General features: G+C 40.0%; 1 long non-coding RNA gene across 1 annotated transcript in view; it reads left to right on the top strand.

Annotated features, from left to right (window-relative positions):
• LOC115272134 overlaps nucleotides 1-14,378 on the top strand; it is a 65,874-nt gene extending 51,496 nt beyond the window's left edge. The window contains exons 4-6 of the long non-coding RNA XR_003900263.1: nucleotides 12,246-12,302; nucleotides 12,408-12,495; nucleotides 14,126-14,378. This is a non-coding gene — a long non-coding RNA (uncharacterized LOC115272134). The remainder of the gene's footprint in view (nucleotides 1-12,245; nucleotides 12,303-12,407; nucleotides 12,496-14,125) is intronic.
• The last annotated feature ends 9,621 nt before the right edge of the window (nucleotides 14,379-23,999 follow it).

Genomic DNA, 23,999 nt, shown 5'->3' with positions numbered 1-23,999 from the left:
TAAAGCACATAGGAAATGATGGGTACCAATAATTTAACACTTATTGGGCCCTTGTACGTCATATGTACTTCACCAATACAAACTCCATGAGGAAGATAATATCCCTATTTTACAAATGAGAAAACTGAGGTACAGAAAAGTTAAACAATGTCTCCAATGTCACACAGCTAATAAAACAGTCAAGAAGTCAAGTCCAAGCAGCTGGACTATAGAACCAGCACTTGTAACTAAAACCCTACGGCTTACCATTGCCAAACAAAAAATTTTAAAGTATTTCGGTGATAATAAATAAAATCCCAATAATGTCACCTGATTCCAGAAAACCTTTAAAAAGCAAGACAGTTGTAAAAGAAAAATTTTACAAATAATTTTGGTATCCCTATTGTTTATATTTTTGTGTTACTATAGATTATCCTTATTTATGCTTCAGATCAACCCTTCTTCATCAGGAGAGTGAATGAAACTGTTGGAAGGTAGGGGTTCCTGCCCTCTGATGTTACTGTAGTTGTTCCATGAGATCGTGTATTTTTGCTGCTTGTTTCTATTTTAATGAAATGTGAACTGAGTTTCCATTTTAATGAAATTGTACTAAGTACGAGGTCAAAGAATAAATAAAGCAATGACATGTTTCACTATTAGGTAGTAATTTTGTATACTAATAGGTTTAGGTTATATCTTATTACCTAGGGTTTTAAATATCTCCTTCCCTTTGTCATTGGGAAATACATTGTAATGGGGGGGGCACTCTGGCAAAGGCCCCTGCCATGCCCTTCCTGACCCCTCATTTACAGTCTATCCTGTGTTCACTTCAGACTAGATGTCTGTTATTATCCAATGGAAGTCCTTTGTTTCACATTTCACTTCTAATCTAAATAGATTTATGTCATAATTTTTATCTTAGGGGATAATGTGTTAACAATGCTCGTTTGGACCCATTATACTTTTAAGGTCAGAGAAGTCTGTTTTACTCTTTAAGGCACAATCTGTTAAAGATTTTATGATTTGCAAATAAAGTGGTTTTTTACTTCTGCTATTAGATAACTAAGGCATAAGAGAGATTCTTCTACACCAAATACATTAAACATCTAAATAATTTATAGCTCCAGGTATGTTTGCCAGACTAGCATAACTGAATAAAGTCAACAGATTAAATGTTCCCTTGGCAATCAGTAAGGGTATGAGATACAGCACCTGGGCTGCCCCACTGGGTCTTGTTATTAAATCACAAGCAAGAGCTCAGAATCCCAGGGTCCCAGGTGACAGGTAGGAGCTGACTTTTAGAGGATGGAGTCATTGCAGTCATTATCCATGACTTGGGAAGAGGGAAACTCTTAGAACAATTGAAATGAAGAGAGAAAGAGAAGGAGAGGGGAAAAGAGAAAGACAGAGAGAGGGGGGTATTGGGGAGAGACTATATGTTTCAGTGAGGGAAGATTCTAGCTTTTTATATGTCAGTGAATTAGGAATTCATCAACATTATAGTGTATACTTGTGCAATCTCAAAGCAAAAGTTAAAAGGAGTTAGGGAATATTTTGTATATGGAATCACTATCACTATCAAGGTCAGAACAAGAACTTGCTAGAAAAATAGATAGTATTTCCCTCTTTCTAGTTTTTAGAAGGGTTTTGACCAGCACCTGCCTTTGCCTAGAGAAGGAAGGTTTGGTTTACAGAACTGTTGGCAGCAAGAGAAACATCGGAGCACAGGATTCGGGGAGTTATGGGTAATCTCCAGTCTAATTCTTGGGAAGGTTTTAAGTGCCAAAGACCAGTCATCTCATCTTTAACAAAGGAAATTTATTAACCAAAATATAGTTTTAAATTTGCACATTTAATGATGGGAGGGTTCAGATGAACTGTGGGAGTAGCAAGCATACATTTAGTTAGTCGGTGGAAATCTTATTTTTAGATCATATTCACTGCACCCAGTAGACAAACAGGGTCCCAGTCAATAAATAAATAAATCAAAATACCTCTCTGCTCTCTAAATGTCTCATGGGAGTTGTGTGTGCTATAAGAAAAATATGAAAGGCAGAACTATGCTTATATTTTTTTAATGTTTATTTATTTTTGAGAGACAGCATGAGAGCAAGGTAAGGAAAGAGGGAGAGGAGAGAGAGGATCCAAAGTGGCCTTGCACGGATAACAAGAAGCCCAATGCAGGGCTCGAACCCTCAAACTGCGAGATCATGACCTGAGCCACAGTCAGACACTTAACTGACTGAGCCACCCAGGTGCCTCTATGCTTAAACTTCTTAAGTATTGCTGGCACAGCCTCTCAGGAGATGAATGGGATAAGAAAAAGAAAAAACAAGCATTCCAGGTGTATTTCTATACTCTTGGCTTTAGTAATCACTGGCCCTCTGTTTCTATGATAGCTCCTTTGGGATGGTGTAAGGATTGGAACGAGAGGGGATAGGGTGTGTGTGTGTGTGTGTGTGTGTGTGTGTGTGTGTGTGTGTGTGTGATGATTTAGAGAGCCTGACCTACAAAATATCTGAATTTAAGGTAAAACCATTAAATCGGGTTCATTGCTGAATTATCACAGGGCATACTAACCTTTTCATTTTCGTTTTGGAAGAAAGGGTGGAAGAGAAACTTCCCATGCCTGGTATATAAATATGGCCTTGAAAACGTCCACAGACGTATTGTTGTCTTGTTGAGTCTGCAGCCAAGAAGGCAGAAATCTCTGCAGCAAAGCAGGTGTGAACGTCCCCCTACTTCAGAGGCAGCTCTCTTTGAAGCTGGAAAGTCAAGGACGCTGGTACCTTCAAGGAAACAAGGATATAATTATCACAACCCCCAACTGGCCAGTGACCTTCCATTCTTCAGGCCACCCTACTCCCTTCGCTGGCCCGGGGCCCAGGTCCTCATAGACTGAGAGCTGTGTGTCCCAGACCGCTAAGACCGAGGAGCAACCCCCTCACGCACCCTTTGAAAGCATTCTCAATCTCTCTCTACTGTACTGCTCTTGCGGACATAAATCCGCCAGCCCAGGGGGCCCCTGAACCCCCCACGGAGGGAGGCCCCATTCGGCAAAACGGAGTCTGAACAGCTTAGGGGTAGAATTTATGCTTCCCCCTCACCTGTGCCGTCTGTCTGTGGTCCCTACTCCAGTCTGCTTTTGAGGGTTTGAACATGACCCCCCAGCTTTTTGCCAAGTCTGCCATCATCACCTCAGTCACAGGAGCAGATTTCTCAAGGCCACTGGAAGCTAATAACAGCGACTTTCAACTTCATTATTATATTTGAAATGTTGAAAGCAGAAGTCTAATAAAATGAGTTCAGAAAAAACAAAACTAGCTATAAATTATCATATGAAAAGAATGGCTGAAGAACTAGTCTCTGAATACGTAAGGACTGTTTCTCAGCTACAGCAACAATCTGGTATTTGGTTTCCTTCCCTTCACTGTGCAAAAGCCTTGGCTGTGTTCTCTTAGCACACATTCTTTTCTGCTTCTATGAGTCAAGTGACCAGAATCAGGAGTTCACAACACTCCCCACCCAACTTCACACACACACACACACACACACACACACGCACCCTTCACAAGACTCCCCACCCAACTCCTTCACACACACACACACACACACACACACACACACACACACACCCTACCCAGACTTGGTCCACTGAATTGTATTAATTCTTTTTGACCACAAGGAATTTATCTTACATTATCACCAATATGTACTCATTGCAATTATTTATTTTAAGATAAAAGTCCACTTCTTTGACTTTGTAAAGACTTCTTATGCTACACTGATGTATTTTAATGAAAAAACACCAGAAGCATCATTCCCTGTAAAATCAGAAGCAAATTAGGGATGCCCCTATCACTGTTATGATACAATGTTTTAGGTATTCTAGACCACTCATTGCTTTTCAGGGAACATTTAGCAAGATCTGCAACCATTTTTGGTTGTCACAAATTTGGGAACTGGAGCGTTATTGGCATCTGGTGGATAGAGGGGAGGAAAGCTCCTGAATATTCCGCCAGGCCCCGGAAATCACCCCCCGCAGAGAATTCACCAGCCCAAAATGTCAATAGTGCCGAGGGTAAGGAAACTTGCTCTATCTAAGGCAACAAAACGCGAAACATAAATAAGAGAAATAAAGTTTAGAAAATAACTAATTTTCATTGTCATTAATTGCAAAGAACATGTCCCCTAGAAAAGCAAACCAAAAAAATGAAATAAGCATTATTAAAGTTCATAAATAGTAAATAATGCAGGGGGCTAAAATTTTTTTAATTCTGTGAGAGACTTTAGAGTCTTTCATTTTCCTATGGGTTTATTTATCTATTCTATAAAACTTTCCAGAGAACAAAAGGATTGGCTTTATAAAACAATGCTTAGGAGGTATGACTTTTACATTTTAAAGAGGAAGAGACTAAGAAATCTTAAAAACCTATTATATTAACACTGTAATGCAATATTATAGGAAACCCAAGTAGACATATCTTCCCAAATTATAAATTGGACTTGAGATTTTTTTTTTAAAGTTTAAAGCATGAATAAAGTATTTGGGGGTAGTAAACACACACACATAAACACTCTTTTTTTTTTTGAAGAGTAACTATGAATGTCACCATTTTATAAGCCAAGTAAGAGAGGCACAGACTGGCTTAGAAATTCCTTAGGGTACATCACAAATTAGGGATAGAATTAGAATGAAATTCACAGGTACTGAGGTTCCAGTCTGTTGCTTAGTCGCTGAATCTTTCCTCTATTCAGCCTTCAGTTATGTTCTCCTTTAGGTTGAAAGACAGATTTACTTATGAAGTTGGATAAACACTCCTTTTAGCAGATAAAAACTTCCTCGGTATTTTTTAATGAGGGTAGTATTGAAATGCATCACTGAAAATCTAAATAGTCCATCACAATACATCATTATGGTCCAGTAAATGAAGCTTCTTGAGGGGACAGCCCATATCTTATTCATCTTTATATCTCCATAATTGACACATACCAAAAACCCAATGTTTATGAATTAATGAAATAAAAACATTAACAGTGAGAGATAGTCTTTGAACTCACTAGTCAAAAAGCTAACATAAGCTACCACAATTGTAATTCAGCATCTAAGAACCCACATCTGAAAGACTGACTGAATGTTCAAGATTTTAATAGGAGGTTTTTGCCTCATGTTGTAACTATAAAAAAGTACAGGCTAAAAATAGAGCGAGTGAACAGGAATCAACCAGCAATGTTTTACTAAGAACAGCAAACTCTATTTTTATTTTTTTAATATAGTTTATTACCAAGTTGGTTTCCATATAACACCCAGTGCTCTTCCCCACATGTGACTTCAAAGAACCTATTAATATCTATATGTGCATAACCTAAGTATACCGATGATTTCCTTGATCTTTTGTTCATTTTCATGACAAGTCTTCAGAACTTGAGAGGAAAGGAGAGAGGAGAAAAATAAAGGAAGGCCAGGTAGAAAGGCACAGTCAGGATATAATCAAAATCTTTTGCTTCCATCCAATCTCACAGGTTCTCACCTTCTCTCCTGAATGTTTAAGGACATTAATTCCACAGTTTTAAGGGTTTGAAAACCCAACAATCCAGTTTAATAGAAGGTCATCCAAAATGCTGTATTGGGATAGATTCATGATCCAGGAAGCGTCAGACAAGTTCATCAGAGAACATATTCCAGTATGTTCTCTTGTTCTGTTTGATACAAATTTCAAAGGTTAGGGATGAGAAAAATCACAGTTACTATTCAGTGAGCACTTGTTATGTGCCAGACATCTTCCTAAAATTTTTTTCATACATCTTCTTGGCCAACCCTCACTATAGCCCTCCAGATGAGAGGACATTTGTAGTGGAGGCAACACAAGAGGTCCACCCATAAACTAGCAAAGTCAGCTGCACCTGCCAGGCCCCAAATCCAGACTCATAAGTACCACACTGCAGGTGTCTCCAGAACATCACATTTCTCTCAATAACCCATTCTTCATAGATTAGTCATAAAATCTTCACATCAGCAAGCATTAGTGGGGAAGAACTAGAACACAAAGGGAGGCAGGGAACATAAAGGGGGTACATGAAACAGTCTTTGGCTAGGAGGACGTGCTATCTTCTCAGAGAGACATAATAGGGAGCAGGCATACCAATGATATAGAATACAAACTGTATAGAATACCAATTGTATAGAATGCTGACAGTTCAAACACATGTTAAAATGGATGGTATTGCCAAAAAACATGTGGAAGACCGAGAAGCAGAAAAAGAGAACACCAGTTCGCATTGTTAGGAGAAAGTCTTATTGACACCCCAAGGATTTGATGGGGCTCTCACAAGGATTTGGACATACAGAGGAAGAAGGAGAGGTTGCTCAGGTCAGTTTCTGCCCACCTTGGCTGCCAGACCAATAGTGGCCAGGCATGGGTCTATTCAGGATGCAGAGCATGGAACAGAGTTTGGCCAAGAGACAATACTCAAGATGCAACCAAGATCAGAAGCCAGGAAGACCATCCTGAAGTGTCCATATGGAAGCCCGGGGCCAAAGGCAGGAAGCAGGAGCAAGGCAAAAAGAAGGAACTAGAGAGCTCAGTCCAAAGTCAGGGAATTGGTGAGAAAGACAGAAATGAAATCTGGAGAGCCTTTCTTAGCTTCTTCATCCCAAAGGCAGACACTCTTAATGGGACATGTACCCCCAGCTATGAATGGGGAGCATTCTGTGAAGGATGTTGAGGAAGGCTGGGGAGGAATGAATGTGTGAGTATGATCTGGGGGTCTAAGAGAGAACCAGCCAGTCTAGAATGGAGAGTGCATTTGTGGGGAGTAGTATCAACTGGATAAGCAAGATGAGGCCACTGAGAGACTAGAGAATCAAGGGCAACAGCCAGCCCATCAAGACACATAAGCAGATCTACAGTTCGATGAACACGTATACATTCACATAATCAATATGACTCTTTGAAACTGGTTAAGTCCTATAGTGTCTACCTTCTAGGATCATTGTGAGGATTGAACAGGTTCATATATGTACAGCATGGAGCCTGGCACGTGCAAGTGTAATGTGTGGTATCATCCCTTCCCCATAATCACCATTCTAGATTGAGTGCTCACAACAGAGGTGGGGGAAAGGCAGAAACTGGGGAGATTTCTGGGGATGAGGGAGAGGGTATCTCACAGCCATATCTTCTCTTAATCACCTAAATTATAAATGCATCTTTTGGAAACTGTTCAGCTCCTGAATATCTCCCCTGTGTCCAGAATAGTACAGAGAAAGCCATCAAGTTTGCTATAAAGACTGTGCGTTGAGGGGCATCTGGGTGGCTCAGTTGGTTGAGTGTCTGACGCTTGATTTCTGCTCAGGTCATGACCCCAGGGTCATAGGACTGAGCCTTGCATCAAGCTCTGCAATAAGCTTGGAGCCTACTTGGGATTCTCTCTCTCCCTCTGCCCCTCTCCCTGCTTGTGCTCTTTCTCTCTCTTTCTCCAAAAAAAAAAAAAAAAAAAACCAAACAAACAAAACAAAACCAAAAAACTACCTTTAGAAATAGCTTTGGAATCCAGTACCCGCCTGACCTCCCCACTACCCCCACCTCCCCACCACCGTCAGCAGTATCCTGAGTTGATGTCTAAGTGAGCAAGTTCCTTTCTGAAATTTTAACAATTGTAAGTGCTGTCTCAGGGCCTCCAACATCCTTTCCACGTGATGTGCATATTTCAGCGTTATTTGTGCATTATTATAAGAACAATGAAGACAAGGAATAAAAAGATGAAAGAGAAGGAAAGAGAAATAAAGGGAGAGAAATGATTTCCTTGTGCTTGACTGTCCTTTTCTAGCATTTCAAAAGGCTTTCTGCCATTACTCGGATTAGGAAAAGGCCAAGGGAAGAAACATTTCTTGAAATCAACTGCAAGCCCAGTGCAGTTCCGTGTATTTCACACACTCAGAAAGGTTAAGTGTCTTGCTTGTACTCGCTCAACTATGATCAGGTCCATCTCACTCTAGATCAGGTCCGTGTTTAAATCATGGAGCAGCTGTATGGGCCAGACACTGTCCTAGGAACTAGGTATACTACAATGGACAAAAATCCCTGCTCTTGTGGAACGTAAAGTCCAATGGGGAGACATGATAAACCAGATAAGTAAATAAAATATAAAATATTTTAGGGATGCCTTTCATAGATCAGTATGTTAAGCATCTGACTTCAGCTCACTTCATGATCTCGCAGTTCATGAGTTCAAGCTGTGTCAGCCTCTGTGCTGACAGCTCAGAGCTTGGAGCCTACCTTGGATTCTATGTCTCCCTCTCTCTGCCCCTCCCCCCCTCACCTCCGTCTCTCTCTCTCTCTCTCTTTCTCAAAAATAGATAAACATTAAAAACTTATTTAAAAAGTTATAAAGTGTTTTAGACAACAATAAGCATTAAGGAGAAAAAATAAACTGGGAGAGTGGAATAAGTTGGGCTGGAGAGAGTGTGATTTTGGAAATGGTAGTGAAGGAAGATCACAGCTGAGCAAAGACAGGAAGAAAGTAATGATGTCGCCCAGGTGTGTATCTCGGACTAGGATCTTCCTGGCACACGGAAGAGCGAGAGCAGAGGCTTTGAAGCAAGTGTGCGCTTGTCATGGTACTGGAAAAAGAGCCAGGAGCCCACAGTGACAGAAGTGGGGTGAATGAGGACAGCAGGAGGGAAGGCAGGCAGGTAATGGGGCAGGAGCATCTATGCCTCAGAGCCCTTAGCAAGGCCTCTTTTTAGGGAGATGTACTGCAGCTGACGGGTGTGGACATGATTTGACTTGTACACCCGAACAGCTTTGTCTTCCTGCTGTGTTGAAAATAGACTGAAGGGACAAGGATAAAACAAGGGAGAACAATGAAGAGGATATTGTAATAATCAGGTGAGAGGTGAAGGTTAAGACCAAGAGATAGCCACAAGGATAGTTAAAAAGGGCCCTATTGACTTGGATATATTTGGAAGGTACAATTAATAGGATTTCCTAGCAGACTGGATAGGCATGAGAGAAAAAATGAGGCAAAACAAACAAAACTCCAGGAGACAAGAGGGACCCCAATGTCTTTGGTTCCAGGAAATGAGAATAGAGCTGTCTCTATCTGAGATGGGCATGTTCAAGATGCCTGTTCAACATCCAGAAGTGAAGAAGTCTGGGCTGCTGGTAGAAATCAGTCTCAAAATTCATCTCAAAGCCCATGCTCTAGCTAATATCTTACAAACTTGGAATTTGGAAACTTGTATGTATTTTGTATAGGAGTGGGAGGAATAGTTTTCCAGAAAAAAACAGGGATAAAAAACTGAATGAGACAATCTCAAAACCTAGTTTAAGGTATGACATTCAAACTCCTGATCCTCCCAACCTTCTCTGAATATCTGGGGCTTCTCCTACCCTCACTTATCTCCCTCCCACCTCAAATAAAATGTATCTATATCTAGGTTGGTTCTGGCTTGATAGCAACAGAAGGGCCACTCCCAATGGGAATGAATGTACCTTTTCACAGCAAACTTTACAGAGACAGTTGTCCTCTGCTGTTGACATTCTCTTAGGACCACAATGAACTCTGATACCCTCTCACTCTTCAGTTCTTTGTATTACGAGCTGCCTGTACCTCTTGCCATTTCAGAATTTTTCTGAAGGAAAATTTCTGAAGGAGGTCACCCTAATCAGTCCAACAACCCTGCAAAGCATCAAGAGATTCATCAGGGTCCTTGTTGCTTGAATTTTCTTATCCAGGTTGTAAATCAAGGTCACTGTGATTTTTTAAAAAAGCACATAAAAGGGGAGGAGTAATTCATCATTGTAGGAATAAAAGACTGAGCTAGATCTAAGAGCAGATGTCTTTTCTCATGGATGTATGTGCTCATATCCGTACTATTCCTTGCTTTGGAGGTGGATACGAGATTTGGATTTAACATTTATTGATCTACACAGCAGAGGTTAAGTGCTCTTGCTTATGTTAATCTCACTCCTCACATCAGCACTGAGAAGTGGTATTGTATTATTTTGCAGTGGGAGAAAATGAGGCTCAGAGACCATGAGCCACCTGCCCAAGCCCATGCCACCTGTGAGTGGCAAGAGCCAGTCTTCCAACCCAGGTCTTTATGACTCTTACTCCCATGCCATAATTTTTGCCTCAATCAGAACAAATAATGAAAGATTTAAGGCAAAACAGATCATCTCTAAACCTAATCTTAGCCAAAGATGACCTGTCTTCTCTTTAGAAAGAAAATATCTATGTGGGAGAAATTTTACCTTCCAGTGTGGAGATTACATGCTTAGTTGCCAGGAGAAAGTGGTTAAACACTTTATTCAGTGCTTCAAAGATGTGATAACAGAGACGAGAATTTTCCTTTTTCATTTGCTCAAGAGAGTGTCAAAATTCACAAGCATAAGATGCATATACATAAAATGTGTGTTTGTGTGTGTGTGTGTGTGTGTGTGTGTGTGTGCGCGCGCGCTCGCGCGTGTGCATGAGACAGAAGGGGAGGGAAGAACACCAATCAATACTCTGGTACAGACTGTCCGCAACTATGATCATTAGATTTATGACTTCTCAACTTTACGATGGTGGGAAAACCATATGCATTCAGTAGAAACCATACTTCAAATTCTTAATTTGGATCTTTTCCCGGGCTAGTGATGTGCATCCAATCCTGTCTCGTGATGCTGAGCAGGGCAGTGAGCCATTGCTCCCAGTCAGCCACACAATCCTAAGGGTGACAATCGTGAGGGTCGATAACAGATACACTCACAACCATTCAGTACCCACACAGCCAGGCTGTTTTTCACTTTCAGTACAGTATTTAATAAATTACATGATATTCAACACTTCATTATAGAATAGGGTTTATGCTAGAGGATTTTGTCCAACATGCTAAGGTAAATGTTCTGAGCACATTTAACGTGAGCTAGGCTAAGCTATGATGTTCCATAGGTTAGGTGTATTAAATATTTTTGACTTAGGGTGGGTTTATCTGGATATAATGCCATCAGAAGTCTATTCTGTAAAGTGCTTTCTATATGTGATTGCTCTTAATCTTTGCATCAGTCCTTTGAGGCATTATCTCCTTTGTGTTACAGAAGAATAAACTGAGATTCTTTCAGGTTAAGGTTTGTTTACTTACCTACAATAAGCAAAGCTTATGAGAAGCAAGATTCTAACCCAACTGGGTGTGAGTCACTCCCATTCCCCCTGTAGCCCCAAATACAACATTGGAAAATAGTACCCCTCTTGAAATGGCTATTCTCAAACTTCACCCATGGGCGTGTAAAATGATAGCTTTCAGACTGACACCGTGGTGCTTTTGATCCAATCATAAAAGTAAGCATATTCTTTTCCCCCACTAATTTCACGTCTGGGAATTTTCCCTAAGGAAAATCTCAGGTATATGTGTGCAAAAATTAATGTGCAAAAAAGTTCTATGCATTGTTATTTAAGTTATATATCATTAAGTTATTAATATTATGGGGCTCCTGGTTGGCACAGTTGGTTATGCATCTGACTCTTGATTTTAGCTCAGGTCATGATTTCATGATTGTGAGATGGAGCACTGTGTCCACCTCTGTGCTAAGCATGGAACCTGCGGAAAATTCTCTCTCCCTTTCTCTCTGCCCCTTCCCTGCTTGCTCTCTCTCACTCTAAATATATATATATATGTATATGTATATGTATGTATATTTAGATATGCATAAATATATATAGTTACTAAGTTATTTATATATTATGTTATATATTTATTTATATTATATATTTAGATATATAAATCTATATATAGTTACTAAGTTATTAGACTCAAATGTCTAATAGCAGCTAGGCTAGATCCATTATGGCCCATTCATGTACTATAATGTACTGGGATTGTTAGGAAGGCGTTAAAAATCACATTGTAGAGATACACCAACCTTTCTGCAGAGATATGATTTCATTTAATTTGGCTCAAGGCTGACAAAAGCCTTCCTAAACCAGAGGTTCAGTGCAGTGTCTTTGTAGGGTCTTGTAAGGATAAGCATGTCCTCCCACCTTGTGGAACAAAATCCAGATTTCTTAAGTTAGAGTCCTAAACCAAAGTCCTAAATGACTCTGGTCATCTGAACATCTATCCACCCTCTCTCTGTGTTGTTCACCATGCTTCACCCACACAGGTCCTTCCTAGCTCCTGGACTGCACCTGCTCAACCTTCCTGCTGCACAGGGGCTTTGCACATGCTGTCTCTTCTGCCAGGAATGTTTTCTCCCATTCTAATGTCTGGTTTCTTATTTCAGCTCTCAGCTTAAATGTCATCTCTTCAGTGGAATCCTTCCTCAACTGCCTCACATAATGTAAGCATCCCATTGTATTCTCTCCCCCCAGCATTCTCTTCTTGTTCTTTTTTCAAACACACATGATAATTTGTAATGATCTGTTTATATGTTTTACTTATTCAGGGTCTGCCTTCTTATAGAAGCGAAGCCCTTTGAGAATAAGACCCACATCTGTTTTGCTCACCATTGTGCATGAAGTGCCTACTCAGAGGTTAGTCAAGATATGGCTCAAGAAGGACTTTTTGAACAAACAGATACATTGCCAAAATAATACAAAGTTCTTAGGCACTGACTCTGCACCTAGCAAAGTGCTGTGAAAGGTTTAGAAGAAGAAGGCAGGAACTAGATAGTAGGTGGCTGGTAATCAATGTAAATCACTGCAACACACAGGCCACAAGAATTCATGAAAGGAACTGCTTCACTTATTTCTAAGCCATTTTCTAAGAAGGGTTCGTTGGATATGAACTATGTCTTACATCCCAGAAGTGATATGAAGTAGAGGGAAATATCACTGAACACGGGTCTCCCATGTTTCTAAAGATGTCTGACACCAACACATAGGTTGAAGTGGAACCAGCCTGTACCATTTTGCACGTGATCACTTTTGTCCGACACAGTCCCTCAAAATCTGACTTTCTTCCTTAAACAAGGGGAGAGAAATGGGACAGCTGAGTGGCTCAGTTGGTTAAGTGACCAACTCTTGATTTCGACTCAGGTCATGATCTTGTTGTGGTTTGTGAGTTTGAGCCCCACATGGGGGTGTGCACTGACAGTGCGGAGCCTTCTTGGGATTCTCTCTTTCTCCCTCTCTCTCTGCCATTCCCCTGCTTGGTCTCTCTCTCTCTATCAAAAATAAAAAATAAATAAAAATATTCAAAACAAGGGGAGAGAAACTACTGCATTGAAATCAAAGAGTTTATCCCAAATCCCTGGGGCTGTGGTTCACAAGCAGAAGTCATTATATCTTCTGAAGACCACACAAAAAACTAAAATGGTGGCAAAAAAAAAAAAAAGAACAAGTCCCTCTGGTGTTAATTTCACACATAAAATCTTACAGAAGGCTTAAGAACAATTATAGGGAAAAATAAAACAGATTATTATTCTACACATTAACTTTTTATTTTTCACCCTGCAGACTAGAAAATGGCAACCTTAATTGAACTCTAAAAACAAACACGTAGGACTAGCTTAGGGCCCATCAGGCTCCCGGGGAATGTTGCCTGCCTGTGGACATGAAATTGGGTGTTTGCAGCGGGGGCTGGCGTGGCATGAATATTTTCCAAGCCTTATTCAAACAGTAACGTCTATCTGCTACCATGCTATCAATTTTTCCAACAGTGGATTGCACATTCACCTCATAAATCAATCTGTACAAGAGGTCAGAGGCCAACCACAGCCAATTAAAACCTCTCAGCAATAATTCATCCAAGATCTGAGTAAGGATTTTTTTTACAAGTCCTAGGAGGCTCTTGTTTATTCTAATCAGATCAGTAGAGGAAGAACTAAATCGGGTAGAACCTGCATTTTTCTCTTATCCCAGAACACAAACTCAGATGTTTTTATAGGGAAAGGAAGAGGAAGAGGAGAAAGATATGAGGAAAGAGTGGGCTGAAGAATGAGCACACTTTGTCCACATAAAGTGGTGTTACCGAGGCTCTCCCAACACCAGGCCTGCTTTTAACTGCTTCATCCTGGGGAGGATTCCACCCGATTGGGGTCTGATTTCTGTCAGGGTTGTGGCCAACAAATAAATACAAGGAAACTATTATTTAGTGAGTGTCTGTGACATGTAAGGCCCTGTGGAAGCTTGAAGTAAATCCTGTATGTTTGTTGCTTTTTAGGAGACTGAAGACTACAGAAGGCTACTTAAGTGTGAGAAAGTGCTGGAAAAATTAAGAAGCTATGCAGCATGTACTATACGTGTATAAATATGTAACTTACACACACATATTAATATACTACAACTATACAACTGTAATTATATCTTCACTGTAGACCTGTGTTGAAAGCCAAGTGAATTTGAGACAAATTACTCAGCTTTCTGAACTTCTGTGTTTCATCTGTAAGATGGGTAATAATAACAGTACCAATTCATACGCGTGTGGGAGATTTAGCTTGATGTTTGCAAAGCATCAGTGTGCTCTCTGGCCCCCAGAACGGCTGCTCAGTGACAGCCGTAGGCAAAAACTCTGTGAGATTCTAAGCCCCACGGCAGTGCTCCCTGATTATCAGCTCCTTGGTTTCAAGATTGTCCCTCCAGGCGCAAGTCTAGCCCTATTCTTGATTGATCACCTGCAATGACACATCCTTGGTTGGGACTGAGGAACTGCAGGCTCCTGGAGGCAAGCTGCCAACAGCCTCAACCTCCTTCTGGTGGCAGAGCAGCCCACTGGGCAGCCTCTGCCTGGCTGGAGGGGCTCAACGTGGCCCAAAATGCTCCCCCTTTGATTAGCAAGGCTGATTTAGTCCTCCTCTCGGCCTCAGGCACACAAGCAAACCCTCCAGCGACCTTTTACAACAAACATGCTTTATAGGGCACCTGGGTGACTCAGTCAATTAGTCCAACTCTTAGTTTCTGCTCAGGTCATGATCTCACAGTTCCTGAGTGTTCATGAGTTCAAATCCTGCATGGGGCTCTGCACCATCAGCTTGAAATTCTCTCTCCCTCTCTCTCTGCTCCTTCCCTGCTCATGCTCTCTCTCTGTCTCTCAAAATAAACAAGTCAATGTAAAAAAATTTAAAAAGTAAAACAAAATGCTTTATTTCCTAATTGTAAACATAAAAGTAACTGCTCATCATAACAGTTGGAACAGATTGAAGTGTATAAAGGAACACAATTAATAGTCTTGCTGTCTACACCCTCTCTACTCCCCATTCCACTACCCCCATCCTGAGGGCAACCAACAGCAATTGTTCTGCAAATATCCTCCCATGACCTGTAAATACTTAAAAAATACAATGCCGATAGTTTAAAAATACACATGCCATCTTATAGACATACGATAACTACTACTCTGCAAATTACTTTCTTTTCTCCCAGAGTCCAAAGGATTACGGACATCTTTCCCAACTGTTATTTAGACACTCTAGACAAAACTGTGAGGTATTTACCCAAGTTCTGCAGGACATTCAACAGAGTAAACAGAAATATTAGCTTTGTCTTCCTGGTTACTATCTTTTAGATTTCATCCAAGGAGTTCCAAAGAGTTAGGTTTGGGGTGAGGAAGTATGTCAAGGAATTCATCACTGTTTTATTTCTCTGTAAAACCAGAGTCATTTAGCTTCACTTTCCTGGGAAATTTTCTTTGTCTTCAGCTCTTTGTAGATTTTGAGACGTGTTAAAAGAAAGCTGGCAGCAAAAGACGCTGTCTTTCTCACCAGCGATCTCTCTGCAACAACTAACACCACATGGTCTTATCTGAGGGTACGCGTACTTGGGCAGACAAATTTTGTCCACTCTGTGGTTACCCTGTGCAGGGTTACCCTCAACCACACCAGCCAGGAGTGTAAAGCCTGTCAGGAAATACATCACAATAAACAGGGTACACCTAAGTCGCTTAGCTATTGGAACAGTTAGCATTTCAATTGAAACTGCCTAGAGTTGGTCCAAAGGTAGAGTTAGAAGTCACTTTTCTCAGGGTGCATGGGTGGCTCAGTCGGTTGATCATCAGACTCTTGATTTCAGTTCAGGTCGTGATCTGATAGTTCCTGGGATTGAGCCCCATGCTTTGGCTCAGAGCTGACAGCACAGAGCCTTCTTGGAATCCACTTTCCCTCTTTCTCTCAGCCCCTCCTCCACTCGCTGGTATGTGTTGCACATGTGCACTCTCTCTCTCAAAATAAACTTAAAAAAAAGAGGTCACTTTTCTCATCAAACTCTCGCTGTGCAATTCCTGAGAAAATGAACAGGGAGCCATATCCTGTCCCACACCCAGGACTCCAGAGAGGCGGGAGATGAGTGGAAGTCCACAGTGGATGTGGTCAGCCCCATGGGCCTCTTCTCTTGTTCTGTATTCATCACCAGCAGGGAAAACACATCCAGAGAGAGGGGCATTCTTGGGATGAGGTACTCAGGTATCTCTCTCAACTCTGCTGGGAAGACAAGAGACCAACACTCCCTCACACTCAACCCTGTGTTGGGGTAAGAGTATAAATAGACACTGCCGAGTGAATCAAGACACAAGCTAGGAAAAAATAACGTATCCTGAGAGAGTAAAGGTATGACACCACGCCTAAACCCCTAAATCCGGCCAGGCACTAACCAGGATAAGGAGGCTCATTCCAGCCGGAAACGAGAACAGCCCTCATAGAGTTATTTATCGCTCGGCCGCCATGTTTATTATTGTTGGAGAGCCAGAGAAAGTGGCTGTGTTTCCGGCGGGTTAAAGGGATATCAGAACCCTCCACACGGGATTCGTGAGGCTCCTCGGCCTGATGGAGATTAGAAAGCACGGAGTCGCCCCTCCCAGACACACACACGCCTTCTCTAATGGCTCAGTGTGTGTTTATCCACGGACTGTGAGCTTCTTGAAGATAGGAGGGATGCTGCATTCCCTGCACATCCTCTCCTAATCGTCCTCTACAGGAAATGAGACTTATGAACCAGGAGCTCAATAAATATTTGTGAAATGAACTCAGTCAGAGAACTGGATCTGTTCCGATTGTCTGTAAACACAACTTAATCTTCGGCTAATACTCTTCAGAATCTAGCTGATGAGGACCTCGATTAGCCAGGGCAGGAGGGAGAGCGGAGCAGAGGTTAGAGGAGGCGCTGCTCCCGCCCCTCCCAACGGGGTGAGGACAGCAGCGTCGGCCTCAAAACGGGTGAGTCCACCTGTGAAAATAACGTTTTCAACTTTCTCACTAAAATGTTTGAACATGGCAGTCAAATCTCCACCATTCCTCATTTTAGACATAAAGCTTAAAATATTTTCTTAAAGGAGCACACGCGGATGCCCGCACGCAGTGCCTGGACTATGCCCCCAGATGCCCGTTCCCTTCTCATCTCCCCTGTCCTGTGGGCTTTAATTCACGGAAGTTGGAGTTACCTGATACAGATTCTTTCCTGAAAGCACAATTTGGCAGGAAAAAGGAGGATGAGGGCCAAGGAGACGTGTTAGGGAGGAGCTCAGGGAAAGGTACTGTTTTGGTGAAGACTACAGTTTGCTAGTAAAAAAAAAAAAAAAAAAAACCAAAAACAATATGTGTGGGAATATCTGTGACATCAAGGCCACTGGAGGCTTAACAGACAGCTGACCATGCAGAGAAACCCAGCTCGCAGGAATGGTACACAGACTCTGCTCACAAAACACGTTCTATATTCTAGGCTCTTGTTGCTATAATGCATCTTGTGCCTCATCTCCCCACTTTAAGAAAATATGTTTACCGATTTTATGAAGAACCTGGTGTTTACTTTCTTTTGAACATGACCCAGAGGAAAAAAAATGACAGTGAAAGATATCATACAATAACTAAAAACAGAAGGAGGTAAAAACTTCCCGCAGTCCTCCAAACCCATCCCCCTGAAATCCAAACTTTTGGAAACTTAAATTTGTTGTGGCCTCTTATAGTATTTACCTAGAAGAAACATACAGGTTTATAATATGAAAATAATTAAGTGTGTCCTTTTGTTTGAAAGTTCTTTAAATTCCTTGTGAGACACAAGAAATGGAAAGAAGGTACCGAATTCTATAGAAATAAAAAGATATATAAAGATATGAAAATAACATTGTGGGTACCTCTGCTTTCTAGTTAACTTAAACTCTGATCTGCACAAAATCCAGTTTTTGAGGCATCTTTGAAAAATTCCACATTTCTTAAATTTATATGAAACTCCTTATAAGTCCTGATTGAAAAGTTATAGAATTAAGTAAAAAAAAAAAGTCAGCATGAAAATCTGAGGCTATTTTCCCTCTGATTTTGTAATTTTTTTCTAAATTGTTTTCTTTCCCAGCCATATTTTTTCCAATGCTTTAATTTAAGCCTCAAATACTATTGTAACTATACTTCTAGTGTATCATCATTTTGCACTTACATATAAGCAAAATCATTTCTTCAGGAAATACTGATTGAATTGCCAACCTTGTACCAAGAACTGAGTTTAAAAAGACTAATAACATCTGAGTCTATATTTTCATATAGTCCTTCTTATTAAAAAATATAGCAATATTGCAATATGCCTTTCATATGCCCTAAAAACTAAACAAACAAAACCAACCAGAATATAAGGGGAACTTACAAACACTAACATTAACAAACACTAACAAATGAATAACATAACTACACTAAAAAGGGGAGATGAAAAGAATTGACTTAAGTAACTGTGGAAAACAGTTACCTTGACTAGATATTGTCAGGCTAAAGACAAAGAGAATCATCCATAAATGCTGTCTTCTATTTAGAAATGTGTTTCTCATTAAATGGTTACTAGAACATTTAATAATAAGTAAATAAGTTATAGATAATCACAGACTGGTTTCTCACTGTCAGAGAAAGAAGTTACAAATGAAGAAAGTGGAAAGGTTGAAACGAACCCTGTGGATTAGAATCCAAGGTCTCAATATAAACTCATTTATTATGTACATACACACATTATATACACATGAATATATGTACATTCATTTATATGTATACATATAAACACACACATACACATGGAAAGATACATACAGATATATAGGCGGGTATAGATGGCACCGATGGGTACATATGCACAGTTTATAGATATGCAATTTCCTAGCTCTATCTGCTGAAACGTCCTAGAGGCAGGGTGCACAACCAGTGCCCAGATCTTGGTTTCTAAGCACCGTTCTCTAATAAAAAGGAACCAGGTCTTCCTGGAGAAATGGCCAGGGCCAGGGCAAGGGTGGGGAAAACGTTAGGGTGAATCTGGAAGCCAGGAAGGAGGGAAGTGCCATAAATAAGATGGGGGTATGCCAACAGAAAACAAAAGTCTACCTACGGATGCCCCTAGTGAACAAGCTGGGACAATTTGAGCAACAAAATAAATAATGAAACCATTGGATTTTGCCCATAGGATAAAATAAATATTCATGAGTCCAGATTGGTATAGTATATAAGTGAGTGGATAGATAAATAAGTAGCTTAAAAGAGGCAGCTCTATCTTACAGTAGTATTCCAATGAGTAGGTGTAGAAGGAAAGAAGGAAGTAGAAAATCACCATTAGGTGAATATTACAGTAATTCTTATTGTAGACAAGATCTACAGATGGATGCTAAAAAAATATCAGTGGACAGCATACTGAAGACTTGCAAAGTCTCAAAGTATCTCCCTCAAGATATTTATTAACTACAAAAGGAATAACAATAACTTTATAGTGGATAAACCTTACAGACACCACCTTAACCAAGTGACCAAAGTTAAAACTGCCAATAATAAAACATGTCGACATCATAAACCCTTGAGAAAGACACAATATCATTTCTGTTGTGTTCTTGCTGAAAGTTTATAACCTTACTTTAATTGTGAGAAAACGTCAAAAATCCAAATTGAAGGACATCTTCAAAATTGTCAAGAGACATAAAAAGCCTATGAAACTGTTACAGATGAAAGGAGATTGAATTAACAGGTAGATGTACTGGGGAAGCTGCATAAGATCCTGGGACAGAAAAAGAGCATTAGTGGAGAAAGTGGTGAAATTCAAACTGTATCAGTGTTAATTTCCTGGGTTTAATCTTTGTGCTAGGGTTGTGTAAGATGTTAACACTCAAGGAAGCAGGGTGAGGGGTATCCAAGCACTATTTTTGCCGCTTGTTTTTATAAGTTTAAAATTAGCTCAAAATAACAGTTAAAAAAAGGTTTAAAAATATTTTAGCCTGCAAAGGGAATTTAATAGGTAAAAATAGTGGAGGAAATTGAATGCTAGGACGCCCCACTTACACAGTAGTGTGTTGCCAGTTCTGACATCTCCCTACTCTGCTTTCCCGTAGCACTTACCACCTTCTGACATCTTATATAATTTACACGCTTACTATAGTTAGTGTGTATGTCATGTTCCCCTGCAGAAGATGGGAAGGAGAGTCTTCATTATGGGCAAAAATTTGCAAAAGAATAAATGCAAGACAGCATATATTAAGTACATGCAACAAACTCAGACGCCTTCAGGGCTTGGCCAGGTAACTTAAATACGTGAAGTTTTGTTCACTAATGTATAATGTTTTGTGGCCCAAATAAGGTCCGGTACACTTAATCAGTGTTTTCTAGAAGAATTTATAAGATTTTTTAACTAATTGGGTGCAAATTATTCATGTGGAATTTTAGTAGTGTTTTGATTATATAATAACTATGACTATCTTGACTTATACAACATGAAAGAAGGAATAAATAAAAAGAAGTAAAATAAAATTTACTGGTCAATGCAAAGGTATCCTGGATAATACTTTATTCTGCTCCATACTAAAAATTTTACTTTCTTTTTGATTCAAAAAAATAAATTTATTAGAGAGAAAAGGCATTTCTTAAAAATAATATATTAAGATGGAGTGATAGTGTTACATATTGCTGGGTACAATATTAGTTGCTACCTAACTTCTAGATTTTGAGAAAGAAGTTAGGGACTAAGAATCAAGATTATAAAAAATATATGTGCTTAGATTTTCACAAAGCCATTCCTTTTCTGGAATCCATCTTCTAATTGGACTGTGTAGATATAGTCATCACAGAGTTAGTTATGAATTAAGAGAGAGTTAAGAAATGAAAAGTTTACCAAAAAAGTAAATCAGTAATGCAAAAAAGAGTAAGTATATAACAATATATTCAAATTATAGATTATTTTGCAGGCATTAAAATGCATGTTTATGAATTGCTTTTGGTACCATGGAAAAGTGTTTATACTACAATCGTAGGTGAAAAAGAAGAGGATACAAAATTGTGTAGGTAATATTATCACAATATTATACAATATAACTTTCAAAAATGGAAATATGGGGCACCTGGGTGGCTCATCCAGTTAAGTGTTCAACTTCAGCTCAGGTCATGATCTTGTGGTTTATGGGTTCGAGCCCCACATTAGGCTCTGTGCTGACAGCTCAGAGGCTGGAACCTGCTTCAGATTCTGTCTCCCTCTCTCTATGCCCCTCCCCCACTCATGCTCTGTCTCCCTCTCAAAAATAAATAAACATTAAAAAAATTTTTTTTAATAAAAATAAAAAGTGGAAATATGCACATGTATAAACACTTTGGAATTTCCACACACACTCACTGCTTCTCTATATATTACTTTTCATTAACAATACTACTTTTAAAATCAGAGATGTTGGGGTTCCTGGGTGGCTCAGTCAGTTAAGTGTCCGGCTTCGGCTCAGGTCATGATCTCACGGTTCGTGGGTTCAAGCCCCACATCAGGCTCTGTGCTGACAGCTAGCTCAGAGCTTGGAGCCTGCTTCAGATTCTGTGTCTCCCTCTCTCTCTGACCCTCCTTGCTCATGCTCTCTCTCTCTCTCTCTCTCTCTCTCTCAAATAAATAAAAACAGTAAAAAAAAAAATCAGAGATGTTAATGATAAAATTTTAAAATATTTGATTAATCTTAAAAATGCTGTGAAATAAGGAAAAATTTAAATGCCAGAATTAAATTTTTTAAAAACTTACAATATTACCAAAATAATTGTTGAATGTACTCAAGATCTAAATGTAAACAATAAAAGTAGAGAATTACTAAAAGGAAATGTAATACCACCTGAGTGCTCCCGATCTCATCTGATCAAAAAGGAAATGTGGACAAATTCCTTCATAATCTGCAGTGGGAAAAGACTTTCTGACTATGACTCAAATCCTAAAAGCAATAACAAGGAAAAAAATCAATTTGAATGCATGAAAACTTTGTACGGAGAAACAAAAAACAAGCAAACAGTAACAATAACAACAAAAGGCAAAAGGCTGGGGTATTTGCAATTTTTAATATAAAGGGCTAATTTTCCTATTGTATAAAGGACTCTTAAAATTGAGAAGAAAAGCAGTAAACCCTGATAGAAAAATCAGCATAAAACATGACCACGCAGTTTATAGAAAAAAAGACACAAATGACTGTTAAATATATAATAAGATGCTCAGCTTATTTCATAATAAGAGGATTACAAATTAAAACCACACTGAGATACCATTTCTTACCTATTAGCTGGCAGAAACTCACAAGCTTGATAACACTGTGAGACTGTGGGGGAACAGGTCTTTTAGACATTACAGGTAGGATATAAGGGTACATTTTTATGGAGGAGAATTAAGCCATAACTATCAAAATTACACGTGCATTTACCCTTTGACCCAGCAATCTTGCTCTATGAGAGTGCCCTTCCGTTTTACTTTTTATTCTCCTGCTCCCTAAACATGGGTGCAGTTTATGGCTACTGTAGGAGACTGAGTCTTACTTTTACCACTTTCTACAAAAAGGTCTTTCTGGGAAAGATCAGATGGCTCTGTTTGGAAGTCAGGGCTGTTTTTTCCATCACCGAGGGGATTGCTGCGGAACGCCGCCCCCAAAGTTCATTATCTCAGCATTTAATGTTTTGTTTTTGTTTTTTCAAAATACAGAAAAGTAATTAGAAGACATGATGGGCAATAACCTCTGTGCCAAATTACCTTGTTTTAATTTGATGATGCTTTTGAATTGTTCAAGCTCAAATAATTAATTTAAAAACTGCCAGTCTCTTGATAGGATTTTTTTTGGAATGTGCATGCCAAGTATTATAAAGAATGTTTTTCACAGTAAAATCTTAACCCCCTCAGATACACAATGATCATCAGACCACTGATCTGCTTCAAATATTCGAAAGATAATAAGCCACAAGTTCACAGGAGGAAATTATTCCCTGGCCAGCCTCTAGCAGTCTAGGTCTGACTATTTCTTTAGTGACATTTATAAAACCCCATTGCTTTAATCAGATCATAAGAAGACTGACTCAGGTTTCAGATTCACTCAGGGCTGATAATTGAGCTCATTCCTGAAAGGCCTGAAGAGCACAAAAGCACTGAAGTGAAACCATGGAAATTAGTGATTTGAATAGGAGAATCGTGAACTTTGGTAAAGAAAACATTCCCCGTCAAGGCTCTCACGGAACATGCTTTGCCGAACTCTAATAAGATTAATGAAGGTAAAATTAAGGAAAACACTGTGAATCTTGTTTTCTATGGAAGGAAAGAAGAGAGAAGGAGGAAAAAAGATCAATCTCATTTATACCCTTGACTATGTAATTATGAGCCCACGTGGAGGGTCCAGCGGCACGTTGCTTCTTGCTAAGGGAATACAGCGTCTAGTTCCTTCTCGAGTTGAGGGTTTGCCTTCGGAGTAGTGGGCTTCTCAAAAAGAAACTGGACTAAAATTCTGGGCCATCTTTTGTAAATGTTCGTTCTCCACAAGGGCAGGGTGACTTCCTAAGTGTGTAAGCTGGCTGGAGATCTGAGCCAGTTTGGAAAAGACAGCCAGGCCTGCCCTTGAACTTGACGGGTGCTGCGCACAGCAGTGCACACCCCCTCCACCCTGGCTTGGGGCCCTGACAGGCAGCCCCAATGAGCCTCCTTCCCACTCACTCACATCCCCTGACCACACTGGCCTTGGGGGAAGTCTGCAAACCTGGTGGATACACCTTGCCTTACTTCCTCCCTGTCCTGCTCCTGCTCCAGTGCATTCAGTGAGGCTTTTCCTCAGGTCTCCACTTCCCCAACCTCCCTACCCAGCTCCATGTTTCCTCTTTTCATGGTTG

This window comes from Suricata suricatta, chromosome 11 (assembly GCF_006229205.1).
Source record: "Suricata suricatta isolate VVHF042 chromosome 11, meerkat_22Aug2017_6uvM2_HiC, whole genome shotgun sequence".
Lineage (NCBI taxonomy): Eukaryota > Metazoa > Chordata > Mammalia > Carnivora > Herpestidae > Suricata > Suricata suricatta.
Note: the sequence above shows the minus strand (reverse complement) of the source record. Positions and strands in the feature narration are given on the sequence as shown.